This window comes from Stegostoma tigrinum, chromosome 17, assembly GCF_030684315.1.
Source record: "Stegostoma tigrinum isolate sSteTig4 chromosome 17, sSteTig4.hap1, whole genome shotgun sequence".
Lineage (NCBI taxonomy): Eukaryota > Metazoa > Chordata > Chondrichthyes > Orectolobiformes > Stegostomatidae > Stegostoma > Stegostoma tigrinum.
In genome coordinates this window covers 53,461,963-53,481,747 of record NC_081370.1, presented here as the reverse complement: position 1 = coordinate 53,481,747, position 19,785 = coordinate 53,461,963, and the positions used below count along the sequence as shown (strand labels likewise).

Below are 19,785 nucleotides of genomic sequence, written 5' to 3'. Positions count from 1 at the left end.
GCAGATGCTGGAGAATCCAAGACAATAAAATGTGAGGCCGGATGAACACAGCAGGCCAAGCAGCATCCCAGGAGCACAAAAGCTGACGTTTCGGGCCTAGACCCTTCATCAGAGTTCCAACTATCTCTGTAGAGGAGAATAATAGGTTCTGAACACTTATGTTGGAGAAGCTGTGAATCAACTGAGTGAACAGAAAGATAAATGGATGGGGTTACATTGACAATGTACGCTCAGGAATCCAGCGTTAAGTGCAATTTAGAGTGCGAGACAGCCAAGTACCGAAGTTGGAAACATTACCTGACAGACTTGATCTGACAATAATTTGATAAATAAGTTGAGGGAGAAATGAAAAACAGGAAGAAAAAAAATTGAAGGAGTAGACAACACGGTCTGGTGAGTTGATGAAAGCCAGGGAATAAGCGAGACGATACCAATGGCCTCACTAAGAATATCATAATGGTGAACCAGGTCTGCTTGACTGACTTCAGTGATCTGAAATGGCTTAATAAAAACCAAAAGAACTCTAGATGCTGTAAATCAGGAACAAAAACAGAAGTTGCTGGAAAAGTGTAGCAGGTCTGGCAGCATCTGTGAAGAAAAATCCAAGTTAACATTTCGGGTCTAACGTTTTGAGATTTATCCTCCTCTATTTTCTAAGGCCTCCAGCACTTCAACTTCCGTAATATGAATTGCTTTCAAAACATCAGTATTGATTTCCTTGAGCCTTCTAGCCTCCAGTTCTTTCTTTGCAGTAAAAACTGTTCTTGCATTTCTGGTATCTTACACTTCCCTGACTTTTATTCACTTCGTTATTGGCTGTCATGCCTTCAGCTGACTGGACTGTGAAGTTTGGAATTTTCTCCGTAAGGTTCACTCCGTTAATGGCAGGAACTTAGAGATTTTCTTATGAGGGAGAGATTCAGTAGGTTGGGCCCATACTCATTGGAATTTAGGAAAAATGATTTGCAAACTGATTGAAACATTTGCAATTCTTAAGGGAGTTGTTAAGATAGCTGTGAAGAAGCTGTTTCCATTTATGGTAGAGTCTTGAACCCGACTGCATAAACTCTGAACAAGTGTTCACCCATTTAAGATAGGTGAATGGTTACGTGGTCACCATTTGGGCTAGCTTTTTAATTCAGAGTTTAGTCATTGAATTCAAATTTCACCATTTGCTGTGATGTGATTCAAACCCAGAATATTATGCAGGGGTTCTGGATTGCTAGCCCAGAAGGCACCTGCCTCCCTATATTAGGCATCATCCACTGTATATCTTGCTATTTATTTGATATTAAGTACGATTATTGATGTGGTTAGGATGTTGAGTAGCAAAGGTTCAATCTTTCCAGGGCTTAAATGGTGTGGGTTTGGGTGAGAATTTAGTAGAATCGATTGGAAGTCAATTAAGGTTTTTCTTGATGTCTGGAGTAACAAGATCCAAGATCAGGGAGACGATGGCCTGGTGGTATTATCTCTGGACTGTTAATCCCAAATCACAGATAAAGCTCCTGGGACCAGGGTTCAAATCTCGCCATGACAGATGGTGGAATTTGGAATTTGATTTCAATAAATATCTGGAATTGAGAATCTAATGATGACCACAAATCCATTGCCGATTATTGGAAAAGCCCATCTGGTTCACTAATGTCCTTCTTTTAGAGAAGGAAACTGGTGCCCCTTACCTGGTCTGGTCTACATGTGACACCAGACCCACAGCAATGTGGTTGACTCTTAACTGCCCTCTGGGCAATTAGGGATAGGCAATAAATGCTGCCTAGCCAGCACTGCTTTCATCCTGTGAATGAATAAAGGAAAAAAAATGATGACAGTAGAGTAGAACTTGACAGCCAGAGCTTGTATGCTCCACCTGTTCTTTTCCTTTTTTTTTCTCCCTTTTGTGTTTCTTTCTTTCTTCTTCTCTCCTGATCTCTGGCAACAACTACCAGTGTGGCGTGGGTGGCAACCTCCCATCCCGGTGCAGCGGCTTCCCCACTTATTGTGGCAACCTCGTGGCTTGACAGTCTGAAGTGATCTTCCAGCCTCGTGATCCCCAAGGTGAAGGCCAGCACAGTCTGGAACCAGGGCTCGGTGCCGACTGGATGCTAGGTGCCAGCGTGGTTTGGGTTGGAAGACTGTGGTTCTGAACTTTTTTCTTTCTGCAGTGCTAGGCATTATATTTCTCTATTTTCTAAGGTACTGTAACTGAAGAGGTTGTACGTAGGCACCTTTTATACCTAAGTGGTGATGTATAAACTTTTCGCTATGTTCATTGAGTATATTTGACAAAAGAGGTTAATTCTAATTCTGCAAGTCACATTTTCCAATCAAGTTCTGGGTAGTGAAGTGAGATTCTTGCTAGTGATTGAACAATGAATGGGGATTATCACTCAACTATCGGCTTTGTTGTCAGTAGATCTTGCCTTGCTAATGTGCTTACTAAATATCTGTTATTTGTTCAGTCAAAACAAGACTGAGAATTCCTGACTTGAAACAGGTACTTGGTGATTCCAGCTTGCCGCTTGCTCCTCCATATTTGTATCTCGGACGCTAACACCAATGGCTGTGGAAGTGTTCCCTGGCCAATGGATGCACGTGCTTGGTCATTGATGCTGGAATCTGACTCATGCCAGCCCTTCTGTACGATCATCCAATTACAATATGATTCTGTACTTTAATGCTGCACTTTGGAGTGCAGCATCAAGTATAAATGAAATGTTCCTGCAAAGATATCTTGTGTGCAAGGGAGGATTGGACAAGTGCCTCTAAAAGTTGTTCACTTGCTTAATGTCTACGTGATTTCTGACAACATCCTCGCATTTTATCACTTTGCTGCTTCAGCTAGAGCAAAGGGTGTACACACTTCTCTCTATTTGCATTTTAGCACAGACACAGCCAAGAAACCCCTCAAGGCTGTCAGCAATCATCTATCAAGGGGTAAACCGGTTTCTGTACAGCACCATGCTGTGTTAATGTCACACCTGCACAGTGTGTCAGCAGCATATGTACTTCAGGTAATGGCACTGTCTCAAAATTTAGGGGTAGTAGACCTCAGTAAAGCCAATGGATACAACCTTCAGTCAGCTTCTAGCACAGGGAAGTCAAGGATAACCTCTGACAGGCTTGGCCTTTGGGCATCATCAATCAGCTACTTGGGGTGGGGGTGGTGGTAAAGAATTATGATTCTGTCCTTTTAGAGGGTGAGGTGCTGAAGGTTAGCCAACAAACCACCAATCTTTGTTCTTTCTGCCATATTATGTGTAATTTTCCACTTGATATATATCCAAGCCATTCACCGTTTTGACTTGCATATATCATTGTTCCTTCACTGCCGCTGGGTCAAAGCCCTGGAACTCCTTCCCTAGCAGTATTGTGTACCTACCCAAAGTATGTGGACTGCAGTGGTTCAAGAAGGTGGCCCACCACTACTTCCCAAGAGCAACATCAATGGGCAATAAATGCTGGCCCTGCCAGTGACACCCATATCCCATTAGAGATTGAATAAAATGTTAATCGTGCAAGATTCTGAAACTGCATTTTCTTGCTCAGAGTAACCCTCCACGAAAACTTGAAAATGACACCTCTCTAAAACATGCTAAGTGTCAGGACACAATGAAGCAGAATGATGCCACCTCCAGTTCAGCCTGTTAATTTTCACTAGGTAAGCTCTCACAAAGAATGATCACTTTGCGACAGTATTAATAAAGCTGTTGCCAGTTACACTAGGAGCAAAAATCTTATAAGGCTATGCAAGAAAAGCTGCAAGTTATACTGGTACCCTTGCTAACATTCCATTTGATGAGCATTAAAAGAATTCTCTTGCTTCTGATCAAAAGGATTTTCTTAATATTTGCACAATGCTCTCGAGGAACATTTCTTGTTGAACTTATTACCCAGATGGTCACTGATATGTCTTGTTACATTTGAGGTGTTTTTCATGAAAGGCAATTTGACAACCTTTATTTTCCCTAGTGAATTGCAGAAAATTGAGCGAGAGAAACAAATGTTTTTATAAAGCGCCTTGGGTACGGAGGGCAAAAACTGATGATGCAGGAAAATGCCATGTCCTCATAAATGAAACATTAATCCTCAAGTTACGACCGACTGTTCATGTTGAATCCCACCGAACAATGGCAATCCTAATTTTGGATCATTAACTAAGATGAGCACATCCTGATTTTGTTCCAAGCCAAGGGGCTACTGCTGTACAACTGTGCAATTACATTGATTACATTTTCCATTTTGAATATATATAAACAAAGTCCCTACCTAACTTCAGCATTGAGACATTTTAATTGAGATATTTTGAATGCTAACTATAAACAGAAAAGCGTCACACATGCTGTTAATCTTTTTAAAAATTTAATTCATGAGAATATTTAAATACTGCTTTATTCCATGTTTTGTAAATAATAGTGAAATGGTTAATATGCAAATAGAGGTTTTTTTAATTTCACATAACATTAATTTTCTCCATCTCCAGTTCCCTTTTGAATGAAAAGAAAATGAAACCTACTTTCACTGAAGTAGATTATTTGAAAAGAGCAATTTTGTTAAATGAAAGAGACAACTTGTATCATGAACCAGCTTGCGTAACCTTGTACAATCGTGAGCCTCTGGACATTGTTGACTGTTGACCTTTGCCTCTGTTTCAAAGCAAGCATAAAACTTGTGGAAAAAAAGCACAAGTTACGGCAGTCAACTCTTGTAATGCAGAAAATGTTTTATAAAATTGACATGTCTTATGTTGGTGGGCTTATTTTGTATACTGTAAATCCCGCAGTGAAGATTAGTTCAACCTTCGTAAACTCTGAAAATCTGTCAAGATTTAATTTATAAACCAGATTGTACAATATATTAATAGTTACAATATAACACTAGATAGTAGTAATGTTAACTTACAGGAAAGTTTTTTTTTTACTTAATCTGCTTACTTGCATCAGGCATCTACAACACAATTGCAACTTGAAAATCAAATATTTATTTGAGTTTGTTTATCTATAATTGGTCCTTGTTTTGTCTGTTGGTTGACTTTTTCTCCTGCCAAAAATTAAACTACAAATAATTAAGTTGCGGTCTTTGGATGGTTGATGTGTACTTGATGGGCCAAATGGCCTGCTTCTGTGTTGTAGGGATTCTGTGAAGATTTGCCAGGATGTTGCAGGTAATAGAGGGTGTAAATTGTAAGGAGCTGCGGTATAGACTGGGAATTTTTTCACAGGAGCACAGGAGGTTAAGGGGGTGACCCTGGAGGTTAAGACATTAAACCCTGTAGAAGTTAATCCAATCATGAAGGGCGTAGATAAGGTGAATGGGAGGTATCTTTAGGGTGTGGAATTTCAAGACAAGTGGGTGTAATTTTAAGGTGACAGATTTTTAAGAAGACATGAGGGACATATATTTTTTTACACAGCTTTTTGTGTGTGGTATGAACTTCCGGGAAGTGGTGGATGTAGGTACAGTTATAACATTTAAAAAGGCTAATATAAGTATGTAATTAAAAAGAAAGATTTGAAGGGATCTGGGCAAATCACATGCAGGTGTGACTAATTTAGTTTCGGATTATGGTCAACATGGACTGGTTGAACCAAAAGGCCTGGTTCCACATTGTATAACTATTTGCCTATACTTCACCCCCTGCCATCTTTCTAAATTCCAGTGACTACAGACCCAGAGTTTTATATTGCTCCTCATATGACAAGCCCTTCATGCCCAGGATCATCCCTGTAAACCTCTGGAACATCAGCATGTCTTTCATGAGATGCAGGACCCAGAACAGCTCTCAGTATTCCAAATGTGGTCTGTACAGAGCCTCGGCAGTACATTCCTGCTCTTGTTTTCTCGACCTCAAGATGCATCTGAATGTTGCATTTGCTTTTTCAACTTGCAACTGTTAACCGAATTAGCACAAGCCCCTTTTTTGTGTTTCAGATTTCTTTGATATTTCTTTGCCAACAATCCTGGCCTGTTCAACATTTTCTGCAGCCTCCCCACCACCTCAGCACTACCTGTATCTTCACTTCTTCTCTTGGTGCCATCTGTACACACTTAGCAACAGTGCCTTCAATTCCTTCATCATCAAGATCACTGATGTGTAACATTAATAGTTGTGGTCCCAACACTGACCCCTGCGGAACTCTGCTAATCGCTGACTGCAATCCTGAAAACTATCCCTTTATGCCCACTTTTTGCGTTCTGCCAGTTAACCCAATTGTCTGTCTGTCCATGCCAGTACTTTGCTCCTAACACCATGGGCTCTCATTTAGCAGTCCACTGTGCTGCACTTTGTCAAAGGCATTCTGGAAATCCAAAATAAATCACCTTCACTGGCTTGTTTTTGACTAACTTGCTTGTTACCCCCTCAAGAAATTCTAATAGATGTGCCAGGCATAACTTCACCTTGACAAAACCATGCTAACTCAGTCCTATTTTACTATTGCAGTTTTGTTTTCTGTTACTAGCTAGCTTACCCTAGTATTTCATCTTCTCTCCTACCCCCACCCCCCCCACACATATTGTGTTTATTTTTAAATCTCTGGTGGTTTTCAAAAGTTCCCTAATCCTTTGGCTTCCCACTAATCTTCACCATGTTGTAAGTTTCTTCTTTTGCTTTTATGTTGCCCCTGACTTGTCAGTCATGTTTGCCTCATCCTTTCTTCTTTGTTAGGTTGAATTTCTGCAGTGCCCTCCTGATTTACCCTCAAACTCCTGCATTGCTGCTGCACCATATGCCCTGTTAAGCTCCCCTATTTCAAGTCTTGGCCACCTCCTTCCTCGTGTCTTTGTAGTTACCTTTACCCAATTGTAATACTGTCATATCTGATTGACTCTCTGCCCCATTGGGTTCCTTCACCTTAAGCTCCCAAATAAAATCTGCCTCATTGCACATCACTAAATCTACTAAGCATGTGTATGAGGACTTGAATCCATTTGGAAAGAGGAAAAAAAATCACAATATTCTTAAGCACGTGCAATTTTTTTTTAAGAAATCACATCCAAAGTCAAGCCTCAATATGCATTTCAACAATCCATCATTTTTTTTGAATGGCTGTCACCACTTCTGTTTTTTAAATGGGGAGTAAATTTGCTGATGGAAGAGCACTGCGATGAAGGTACTTCAATATTTTGGGGCTGAAATGATTGACTTCCAACAGCCACAGTCATCATCCCTCAAACTAAGTGCAACAGGAGGGGAGTGTTTTTCCTCTTCCCCTTCCCCTTCACTCACCCCACCACCCAATTTCCTTTGATTTTAACTATGCTGAGACTACTTAATGCCACACTAGATCAAATGCTGTTATGATGTCAAGAACAGTGATAATTGCCTCGCCTTTTCTCTGGAATTCCGCTCTGAATTTGTGGTGATGCAGGTTGGAGCTGGAAGGTTCTGGCAGAACTCAAAATGTGTATCAATAAGCAGATTCTTGGGAATTAATTTTTTTTTAAATAGACCAGAAGAAAATAAAAGCTAAGTAAGCGATGACTTCTCATCAGTTAGGCCACTTCTGGGCAAAAGTAGGCCTATTAACACTTAAAGGCTTTCCTCTATCAGCGAGACTGACTCACCTGTAACTTAATTTCATTTAACTGTCTTTGCCTCATATTCCATTATACCTTTGGGATCAAAACTCTTAACAAACTGTGTTTTAGAATGAACAATTTATCTAGCAGCAGTTGCTGCCTGCAGAAATGAATTCCAAATTTCGACCATCTAATAGTATTTCATAATTCTGTTGCTGAAAGATTTGACGCAGTTGTTTTTTAATAAACTATGCATCTTTCCATAGTTTCACTCCACATACATACACATGAATCTAACTTCATCTGGGAGTCGTGAAAGCTTTAATTAAATCATCCACAAATTTTTTTCACATTGCGAAAACCTTACCCTGTTTTGCGTAATCTCTCTTAATTTGGCCTTTGAAGACCATGAATCATACAAGAAAAGAATGCTGTGTTCTCACTTAAGCTATGGCACCAAGAAGTAACAGGATATTCCAACTGTGGTTAGACCCAAGTTTTGTCGAACTAAATTCTGACTTCTGCCCACTTGTATTCAGCAAACCTTCCATTCTTCTTTGCATTATTGTCTGTACCTGTTAATGGCATTTTAATGGGAGGCAGATTTGGAAAACTGCAGAAGTAAAAGAGTTGTTGTCATGGGTCTGTATATATGTAAATCGTAAAACATTGGCAGGGGAAAAAATTGGCCCTTTTGAGGATGAAAAAGCCAATTTAATAACAGGGAGTGAGGCAATAGCCAAGATATATTAAACAGTTATTTTGTGTCAGTCTTCACAATGGAAGACACAAAAAACATGCTGAAAACTAATGGGAAGAAGGTTATAGCATGTGAGGACCTAGAAACTATCATTATCACTAAGGAGGCAGTGCTGGGCAAGCTAATGGGGCTCAAAGTAGACAAGTCTCCTGGCCCTGATGAAATGCATCCCAGGGTACTAAAAGAGGTGATGGTGAAAATAGCAAATGCACTAGTAATTATTTACCAAAATTCACTGGACTCTGGGGTGGTTCACACAGACTGGCTGTTTTTCAAAGTGACGCCACTGTTTTTAAAAAAGGAAGTAGACAAAAAGCAGGCAACTATGGGCCTGTTAGCTTAACTTCGGTAGTGGGGGAAATGCTTGAATCTTATTTTAAGGAGGAAATGGCAAGACATCTGGATATAAATTGCCCCATTGAGAAGACCCAGCATGGATTCATGAAGGGTAGGTCACGTTTAACTAATTTGGTGGAATTCTTTGAGGATATTAGTTGCATGGTGGACAATGGGGAACCTGTGGATGTGGTATACCTAGATTTCCAGAAGGCATTTGACAGGGTGCCACACCAAAGGCTGCTACATATGACAAAGTTACATGATATTACAGGTAATGTATGGGCGTGCTTAGGGGATTGGTTGACCAGTAGAAAGCAAAGAGAATGGGGTAAATGGGTGTTTTTCTGTTTGGCGGTCAGTGATTAGTGGTGTGGCTCAGGGATCAGTGTTGGGACTGCAATTGTTTACAATTTACATAGATGATTTGGAGTTGGGGACTAATTGTGGTGTGTCAAAATTTGCAGATGACACCAAGGTGAATGGTAGAGCAAAGTGTGCAGAAGACACAAAGTCTACAGAGGGATATAAATAGTCTAAGTGAGTAGGCAAAGGTCTGGAAAATGGAGTGCAATGGTGATGAGTGTGAGGCCATCTATTTTGGTAGGAATAACAGCAAAATAGACTCTGTTTTAAATGCTAAAAAATTGCAGCACGCTGCTGTGCAGAGGGACTTGGGTGTCTTTGTGCATGAATCGCTGAAGGTGAGATTGCAGGTGCAGCGGGTAATTAAAAAGGCAAATGGAATTTTGTCTGCCATTGCTAGAGGGATGGAGTTTTATAAAAAAAAGGGAGGCTATGCTACAGCTGTATAGGGTCCTGGTGAGGCCCCACCTGGAGTACTGTGTGCAGTTTTGGTCTCCTTATTTGAGAAGAACTATACTCGCACTCGAGGGGGTGCAGAGGAGATTCAGTGAGTTGATTCCAGAGTTGAGAGGGTTGGATTATGAGGAGAGACTGAGTAGACTGGGATTATACTCATTGGAATTTAGGCTACAGAGGAGATTTACCAGGATGCTGCCTGGAGTGAAGTGCAGGTCTTATGAGGAAAGGTTGAGGGAGCTAGGGATTTTCTCATTGGAGCAAAGAAGGCTGAGCAGTGACTTGATCAACGTGTACAAGATAATGAGAGGCATAAATAGAGTGAATAGCCAGAGACATTTTCCCAGGACGGAAATAACTATTACAAGGGGGCATAATTTTAAGGTGATTGGAGGAAGATAGAGGGGAGCTGCCAGAGGTAGGTTCTTTACAGAGAGAGTGGTGGGTGGGCAGAATACGCTGCTGGCGGTGGTGCTGGAGTCAGATATATTAGGGACAGATAAGCAACTCTCGGATAGGCACATGGATAATAGGATCTTAGAGGCAGGGAAAATAGGTTGGCACACCATTGTGGGCCAGAAGGCCTGTACTGTTCTATGTTCTTAATGACCTGTGTACCTGGACAACCAAATCTCTCTAGGCCTCCATTAAAAGTAAAAAGTCCATTATCTTGTTTTTTCCAAATTGACTCGTCCAATATTTGCCAAGAGTGAAATTCATTTGTCATTTTTTTTCCCCCATTCACTAACGTTATCAAATTTCTTTACAGAACGAAGTTTCTATCTGTGCTGCTTACAATGAAAGGCCAAAATTCAACAAGTATAAATAGCATGGAGGGTAGTAGTTTACAGAGTTGCAGAGGCTTGAGACTATGGAGGGATTTTGACACCCTTTTCCAGTTTACTGTATACATTCTCCACCTTCATCCATGGAAGTCAGCCTTACAAGAATCTAAAACTTCATGTTTCTCCTTTTAAAATGCCACCTTGAACTATCACCATTGCTATGCTAATGCTATTGCTATTAGCTAAAATGTGTATTTTTTGATAATTATATTTTTAACTATATTCAATACAATTGCAGCACAGTTTCATGAATATCAGCATGTTATTTCATGAAAAAAAAATGAAAATGCATAGTATAAAATTGCCCAATTGTGCTCATTCATGGACGATTTACATTCAGTGATAAGCAAATCAGTTTGAGCAGAAGCTTGAGTTGAAGCTGCTGTCTTCAAGCCAGCAGTTTTCAGCACAGCTTATGCCTGAAGTGAAAGCTCTTGTTCACCATATTTAAAATTAGTTTTGTTCAAATTCACTTTCTCACCCAAACTGATTCACATGTTCTGATAACAGTTCAATTGGTCTCTGAGCTGCACAACTCAAAAGGGACTGGATAAGTTATTCAGTAGTGTGTATGCCTGATATTCCCTTTGAATTTAGCTGGCAATTATTCAAGTCCATGAAATTTCAACAACTGAGTTTTAAAGACTCCGTGAATTGGATTAGAAGATTCAGTATTGTGTACTTGGATCTAATTTTTATTTTCTTTATTCATTAATGGGATGTGGGCATTGCTGGCTAGGCAGCACTTATTGCCCATCCCTAATTTCCCCAAGGGCAGTTCAGAGTCAACCACGTTGCTATGGATCTGGAGTCACATGTAGGCCAGACACAGGTGAGGGTGGCAGTTTCCTTCCCTGAAGGGCATTAGTGAACCAGTTGGGTTTTTCCTAACAATCAACAATGGATTCGTGGTTGTCAGTAGACTCTTAAATCCAGATATTTTATTGAATTCAAGCTCCACTGTGTGCCATGGCGGGATTTGGACCTACGTCCCCAGAACCTTATCTAGGTCTCTGGATTAACAGCCCAATGATAGTACCACTAGGCCATCGCATCCCCTACTAGAATAGAGTGAATAGAATCTCCTACTTGCATATATATGCTCACTCATTATAAACCATAGTCCTGCATATATGTGCATGATTATACTTAGTTTCTAAGGGATTATTACCATAGTTTACCATTGGCTGTAAAGGTGTATATTAGTGTAACTTTACATGTTTTAAGCAAAAAACCTGTTTGTCAGTTAAGCTTCTTAACGACTTCTTTTGTTGGTATTGCTGTGCCACTTTTAAGAATTGGAAAGACTTTTTTGGGATATCAAATTGATAGCATTAAAGAAATTGAACATTTTTGTTTGTTGTCCTAGTCATGCTTTCACAAACTTTCCTTATCCATGGCAATGAAAATTCTCTCAAGATATGTAGAGAATGATTTCCTCAATGCCAAAGCCAAGCTGTCAAACCTAAGGACAGAACGCAAGATTCACAAACCTAACTAGTACAGTGTGTGATAGGTTAGTCATTGAAATAGCCATTTGAAACCTTATTTGTCTAAATTACTATCCAAGGCTAAACCTTGACTGTGGTCGTGCAGAATGACCATGTTAGCATTAGAACCACCCAAAGGACAAAAATCAGATTTGTTGTTAGAAGAGGAAATGTAATATTTCAAAGTTTGCGGGTGACAAAGATGGGTGGGAGGGTGAACTGTGAGGACAATGCAGAGATGCTTCATTGTGATTTGGACAAGTTGAGTCAGTGCGTGTGCAGATGCATAGCGGATGAAATATTGTAGATCAATGTGATGCTATCCACTTTGATTGAATAAACAGGAAGGCAAATCCTTAACTGAATGGCAATAGTTTGGGAAAGGGGGAGGTGCAACAAGACCTGGGTGTCCTGCTACGCCAGTCACTGAAAGTAAGGATACCTGAGCAGCAGGCAGTGAAAAAAGCAAAGAATATGTTGGCCTTCATAGCGAAAGGATTTTGAACAGAGGTACAGGGGTGCCAATTATTCAGGGTCTTTGTACGATCACACCTGGAGTATTGTGTACAATTCTGATTTCCTTACCTGAAGAGGGATGTTCTAGTAATGGAAGAGGCACAACCAAGGTTTACCAGTCTGATTTGTGGAATGTCAAGACTGACATATGAAAAGAGACTAAATCTGGCAGGATCACATTCACTGGAGTTTACAAGAATAAGGGGAAATCTCAGCAGTGTATAATATTTGAACAGGACTAGTCAGGGTAAACACGGATAGATGTTCTGAATGACATAGTAGCCCCGAACCCAGGATCACAGTCTAAGGAGATACTGCATCCCTAAACCAGCCCAGTTCATCCCCTCCCCCCACTGCACCACACAACCAGCCCAGCTCTTCCCCCCCCCACCCACTGCATCCCAAAACCAGTCCAACCTGTCTCTGCCTCCCTAACCGGTTCTTCCTCTCACCCATCCCTTCCTCCCACCCCAAGCCGCACCCCCAGCTACCTACTGACCTCATCCCACCTCCTTGACCTGTCCGTCTTCCCTGGACTGACCTATCCCCTCCCCACCTACACCCTCTCCACCTATCTTCTTTACTCTCCATCTTCGGTCCGCCTCCCCCTCTCTCCCTATTTATTCCAGTTCCCTCCCCCCATCCCCCTCTCTGATGAAGGGTCTAGGCCCGAAACGTCAGCTTTTGTGCTCCTGAGATGCTGCTTGGCCTGCTGTGTTCATCCAGCCTCACATTTTATTATCACAGTCTAAGGATGCAGGTTGGGCCATTTTGGTCTGAAATGAACAGAAAATTCTCAACCCAGAATGGGGTGAATCTGTGGAATTGTCTGCCACAGGAAGCGGTTGAGGCCAAAACATTGAATATTTTCAAGGAGATAGATTTAGTTTTTAGGGCTGGAGGGATCAAAGGATATGGATAAAAGTGAATCGCTGTACTGACTAGGATGTTCATCCATCATCAAGACTGCTCCATCGTTCAACAGGAAGAGCTTGAAGATCTACTCCTCTTCCACTTTCACTATTTCTATGTCCATGTTGTCAGAAAGGGTAAAAATGATGCATATTATTTAAATAGTCAGATGTTTCAAAGCTCTCAGATGCACTGAGCTGTGAATGTCCTCGTTTATGAATTGCAGGAGGTCAATATTCAGCTACAGTGAGTAATCAGGAAATGAATAGAATGTTCTGTTTTTTTGCAGAGGGAATTGAATGCTCAAGTAGAGACATTATGCTCCTGTTATACAGGACATTCGTGAGATCATATCTGGAATCTGTGTCCAGAATTGTTTGCCAGATTTACAATGAATGTTAATGAATTGGAAGCAGTTCACTGAGGATTTACTGAACTAATAACTGGAATGAGTGGATTACCTGATGAGGAGAGGCTAGGTAGGCTCGGACTATATCGTCTGAAGTTTGAAAGCTTATGTTATTGAAGCATATAAAATCCGAAGTGCACTTGACAGTATGGATGCCAAAAGGATATTTCCACATGGGCAGAATCTAGAACCAGTGGTCATAGTTTCAAAATAAGGGATGACCATTTGTAGACAGATTAGCAAGGTTCCCTATTTTGCAGTCACTTCAAACTTCTATGCACAACACATAGTGTTGACACATCAATCATGAAATTGGATTCCAGTCTTGGATCTTGGAGGCCCGTGCAGCAGGAAAGAAATTTAAAGGGAATACTGATGATGAGGAAACATTTCTTTTTCCTCCAGAGTTGAGCCTTTGGAATTCCCTTCCTCAAAATTCAGTGGTTACAGAATCTTTAAATATTTTTAATTCAGAGTAAGGGATGGAGCCTTGATGACCAAGTGGGTGATAGGTTATTGAAGATATGCAGGATTGTACAGTTGAGGTTAAAATCAGACTTGAGGGACCGAGTGGCCTACTGTTCATATGTTCAACTGACACTACTTAACCTGGAGTTTATTAAATTAACTCGTAGATGATATATGAACATTGAGTTAAAACCTTGATGAAAGGAAAGACATTTTATTGCATCATTAGCATTAGATTAAAAGAGAATTAGGACCAAAGTTTCAAAAGAGCACATAGCGATTGTGTACCATTAATCAACGAACATTATCTCAAAAAATTGTCAACAAGAAAATTCAGGTTAACATTCGAAGCAGTAAAAGTTTAAAAAATGGACAGTTGTGACAATGGGAAAACCGTAAGAAATTGAATGATAGTATTCCTTCAGTTCTCTCGGGGATAGCAGATTATCAACAGTGATCAAAAACTTGTAACTTTCTTCAATAGTTCAATTGTGTTGAATTTTTTTGCTTTTGGTTATGGAGCAGATTAAATATGTTCACTAAGTCAAACCACTGAACACTTTAAACCAAAGAGAGTTTTCAGGCTCTGGAGTATTAAACAGAAGAGCAACATCATAGGTTATTTTCAGATGAGTGAATTTTAAGTTGAAAGGAACAGTGAGATTCTCACTGCTCACTGTTAGTGCGGTGAAAATCAGGAAGCGAATTTAAGTAACTTCTCACGCCTAATTAAAGGCTGAAATAAGAAAGTTGCTGTCCATGTTCATAGAATCCATACAGTGCACATAGAGGCCATTTGGCCCATCAAGACTGCACTGACCCTTTGAAGAGGGCCACACCTGGACCCACACCCTGTAGCTACTAGCTAACCTGCACACCTTTGGACTCTACATGGCATTTTTTAAGTATGGCTAATCAAAGTAATCTGCGCATCTTTGAACTATGGCAGGAAACCAGAATACCCAGCAGAAACCCATGTAGATACAGGGAGAACATGCAAACTTCACGTGCAAATTCTGGTCTGTCATGGAATTGAGCCCAGGTCCCTGGCAGTGTAAGACAGTAGTGCTAATCAGTGTTCCATGATGCTGTCTACTCTCCCAATGCCTGTACTGTACCACTAATAGACTCGACATTGAACCATTTGGAGCAGCTTTTCATTGCTATGAACATACCTGCTAAACTTGAGATAAAGTCAGTGTTCCTTTTTCTAGTGCAAATAAATTTTTGACAAATGATGAGTTTAAATGTGGCCAAATTACCTCTCTGGCACTGAAAATTAAGTGCAATGTCTTTTTCCTTCAACTTTTAATTGTTACTAAAGATTTTTTCCTAAATATTGATTTGTACTTTTCCCTTTTGTTTTCTTTCTTCAATTCTGTTTTTTTCCTCTTAATTTTATTTCCTGTACATTATTTGGCGTTAAATTATATATTCTAGCTTACGCTTCCTGATTTAGAACCCTGTACTACCATTAACCATTCTGCAATCTGATCAGTTTTGAAGGATCATAATTGCTGATTCTTTTGGTAACCTATTCATCCAGATCTGAGACCAGAACCCCACCTGGTTCCGACTCCCACTTCTGTAAAGGGTTTTGAACCAACAGCTTTCCAATTGCAACTAAAACATTCCAGCTAATTGCTTATAAGTGTGCTGATTAATTTGTATATCAAATTGGGTCATGACAATTCCATAGAGGCTGTACAAAGAATTATTGCCCCCCACCTCCCCCAAACAATAGTTCTCTTGTGTGATTTCCACAGGAACACCTTGCTGAGTTGGTGTCAGACTGCCCACTAAGCAGCACTCTTTTCTCCTGCAGTATAAACAGTTGTGCCATTTGAAATTTGGCATTCTTATGTATGAATGAATGCAAGATGAAAAGCTTTGGCATTATTTTTTTCAGAAATATTCCAGTACTATGCCATAAAGCAAAACTTATCTTCAATCAGTTTAGGTAAACGACCCTTTGATTTTTGGGTTCATTGGCATACAGTTATGAATAATATACACTTCCATAATGATTTTTAAAAATATTCCAACGCACTTCACTAAGTTTGAGAGTGCTGACACAGATATTGAAAAAAGAAAATCTTTACTATCGAATCGGGCATTATGTGAGTTTCATAGGTCAAGGAGATAACGTTGTTTAGACAGGATATCCAGCTGAAGAATTACTACTGATCATGCTGTGGCTGTGCCTTGGGTGTAGGCACACCCAGTTAAACGTGAACACGACATTTCTGATTTGTGCTTCTGAGGTAGTGAGGAGGCTTTGAGTTGCCAAAAAGTGAGTCACTCCTCAAGTATTTTGTCTCCCTTTGTAGATGTGTGGTTAAAATCCAGTTTAAAATTTTGGTCAGTGGTACTCAATTACATTTTTGTGCCTTCTGCTGTTGAAGATCACTGCCTAATTTTTTAAAAAATTCAAGTTTTGCATGCCACTTGTTAGTCCATCCTGGATGTTATCCTGAATATAGTCAACTGGTGTGAACCATTTGGTAAGCATTGCAGATGTAGCTGAACTCCAGTATCATTTAATAGACTTCATTCTGACTTTACCATGGAGAGAAGGCCATTCATTAAATAGCTTAAAATGACTAAGTCAAGCATGGCTCTTCAAGTAATTTCAACAGTAATTTTCTTAGGCTGCAATGAGGGACTGACAGGGGTTTCTGCGGCAACAGGTGAGATTTGAGGATGGTGTGTTGCCTTCCTGGTGCCAGGATCCAGGACGTCACTGATAGAGTGCAGGGGATGCTCGAGGACGAAGGTGAAGAGCCAGAGGTGGTGGTGCATGTCGGCACTAATGACGTCGGGAAGAAAAGGAGGGGCATTCTACAGCGGGACTTCAGAGAACTCAGAAGAAGGCTGAAAAGCAGGACTTCCAGGGTGGTTGTCTCCGGTTTGCTTCCAGTTCCTCGGGCTGGAGAGGGCAGGAACAGAGAGATAATGGACTTGAACGTGTGGCTGAAGTGCCGGAAGCAAGGATTTAAATTCTTGGATCACTGGTGTATGTTTTGGGGTAAGGATACATTGTACAAGAGGAACGGTTTGCATCTTAATAATTGGGGGACCAGCTTTCTGGCAGACAGGTTTGCCACTGCAACACAGGTGTGTTTAAACTAAGTAATGGGGGAGAGGGGCCAAACTGGAAATTTAAGAATCAAGATAAAGGGAAAGTGAGAATAAGAGAAGTTAAGAAAAACAACAGAATCAACAGAGCAGAAAACTCAAGAAGGGATCGTACAGTATGGCCAAGTGAAATAAGGATTGATAGGAAGGGTGAGGGGAGAAACAAATTAAAAATATTATAAATGATTGCATGAAGCATAAGAAATAAAGTGGGTGAGCTTGAGGCTCAGTTGGAAGTTGGCAAGTATGGTGTTGTGGGGATAACTGAGACGTGGCTTCAAGTGGACAGGGCCTGGGAAATGAATATTCAAGGCTATACGTGCTATCGAAAGGACAGACTGGTGGGCAGAGGGGGTGAGGTAGCCCTGTTGGTGAGGAATGATATTCAGTCCCTTGCAGGGGTGACATAGAGTCAGGAGATGTAGAGTCAGTATGGATAGAGCTGAGGAATTCTAAGGGTAGAAAGACCCTAATGGGAGTTATCTACAGGCCCCTAAACAGTAAGCAGGATGTAGGGTGCAAGTTGAATCAGGAGTTGAAACTGGCCTGTTGCAAAGGTATCACTACAGTTGTTATGGGAGATTTCAACATGCAGGTAGACTGGGAGAATCAGGATGGTACTGGACCGCAAGAAAGGGAGTTTGTGGCGTGCCTCTGAGATGGATTCTTAGAACAGCTTGTACTGGAGCCTACCAGGGAGGAGGCAATTCTGGACCTGGTGTTGTACAATGAACCGGATTTGATCAGGGACCTCAAAGTAAAGGAGCCATTAGGAGGTCGTGACCATAATATGATAAGTTTTAATCTGCAGTTTGAGAGGGAGAAGGGAGAATTGGAAGTGTCAGTGCTGCAGTTGAATAAAGGGAACTATGGAGCTATGAGTGGGAGCAGGCCAAACTTCAATGGTACAATACCCTAGCAGGGATGTCAGTGGAACAACAATGGCAGGTATTTCCAGATATAATGCAGAAGGCGCAGGATCAGTTCATTCCAAAGAGGAAGAAAGATCCTATGGGGAGGCAGGGGCGGCCGTGGTTGATGAGGGAAGTTAAGGACTGTATAAAGATAAAAGAGAAGTATAACATAGCAAAGATGAAAGGGAAGCCTGAGGACTGAGAAGCTTTTAAAGAGCAACAGCAGATAACTAAAAAGGCAATACGTGGAGAAAAAATGAGCTATGAAGGAAAACTGGCCAAAAATATAAAGGAGGATAGTAAAAGCTTTTTTAGGTATGTGAAAAGAAAAAAAATGGTTAAGACTAAAATTGGGCCCTTGAAGACAGAAACGGGTGAATTTATTATGGGGAACAAGGAAATGGCAGAAGAGTTGAATAGGTACTTTGGATCTGTCTTCACTAGGGAAGACACAAGGAATCTCCCAGATGCAATAGTGGCTGAAGGACCTATGGTAATGGACGAACTGAAGGATATTTATATTAGGCAGGAAATGGTTTTGGATAGACTGTTAGGTCTGAAGGTCGATAAGTCCCCGGGACTTGATGGCCTGCATTCCAGGGTACTCAAGGAGGTGGATCTAGAAATTGTGGACACATTGGTAATTATTTTCCAAGGTTCTATTGATTCAGGATCAGTTCCTGCGGATTGGAGGGTGGCAAATGTTGTCCCACTTTTCAGGCAAGGAGGGAGACAGAAAACAGGAAATTATAGACCGGTCAGCCTGACGTCAGTGGTGGGAAAGATGCTGGAGTCAATTATAAAAGATGAAATTACGACTCATTTGGATAGCAGTAACAGAATAGGTCAGAGTCAGCATGGATTTACGAAGGGGAAATCGTGCTTGACTAATCTTCTGGAATTTTTTGAGGATGTATCTATGAAGATGGATAAGGGAGAACCAGTGGATGTCGTGTACCTGGACTTTCAGAAAGCTTTCGATAAAGTCCCGCATAGGAGATTGGTGAACAAAATTAGGGCACATGGTATTGGGGGCAAAATACTGAGTTGGATTGAAAATTGGCTGGCTGACAGGAAGCGAAGAGTAGTGATAAACGTGTCCCTTTCGGAATGGCAGGCAGTGACCAGTGGGGTACCACAAGGTTCGGTGCTGAGACCGCAGCCGTTTACGATATATATTAATGATATAGGCGAAGGCATTAAAAGCAATATTAGCAAATTTGCTGATGACACAAAGTTGGGTGGCAGTGTGAAATGTAGGGAGGATGTTATGAGAATTCAGGGTGACTTGGACAGGCTAGGCGAGTGGACGGATGCATGGCAGATGCAGTTTAATGTGGATAAATGTGCGGTTATACACTTTGGAGTCAAGTTAGGTAAAGGGGAAGTACACTGGGATCTAGGTGTTCTTGTACATCAGTCAATGAAAGCAAGCATGCAGGTACAGCGGGCAGTGAAGAAAGCTAATAGCATGCTGGCGTTCATGACAAGAGGAATTAAGTTTAGGAGCAAAGAGATCCTTCTGCAGCTGTACAGGGCCCTGGTGAGACCGCACCTGGAGTATTGTGAGCAGTTTTGGTCTCCAAATTTGAGGAAAGACATTCTTGCTATTGAGGGAGTGCAGCGTAGGTTCATGAGGTCAATTCCCAGAATGGCA

General features: G+C 41.0%; 1 protein-coding gene across 6 annotated transcripts in view; it reads left to right on the top strand.

Moving 5' to 3' along the window:
* The window catches only part of kif18a (kinesin family member 18A), a 102,307-nt gene that overhangs the window by 21,634 nt on the left and 60,888 nt on the right, over positions 1-19,785 (top strand). The gene's annotated exons all lie outside the window — the stretch shown is intronic.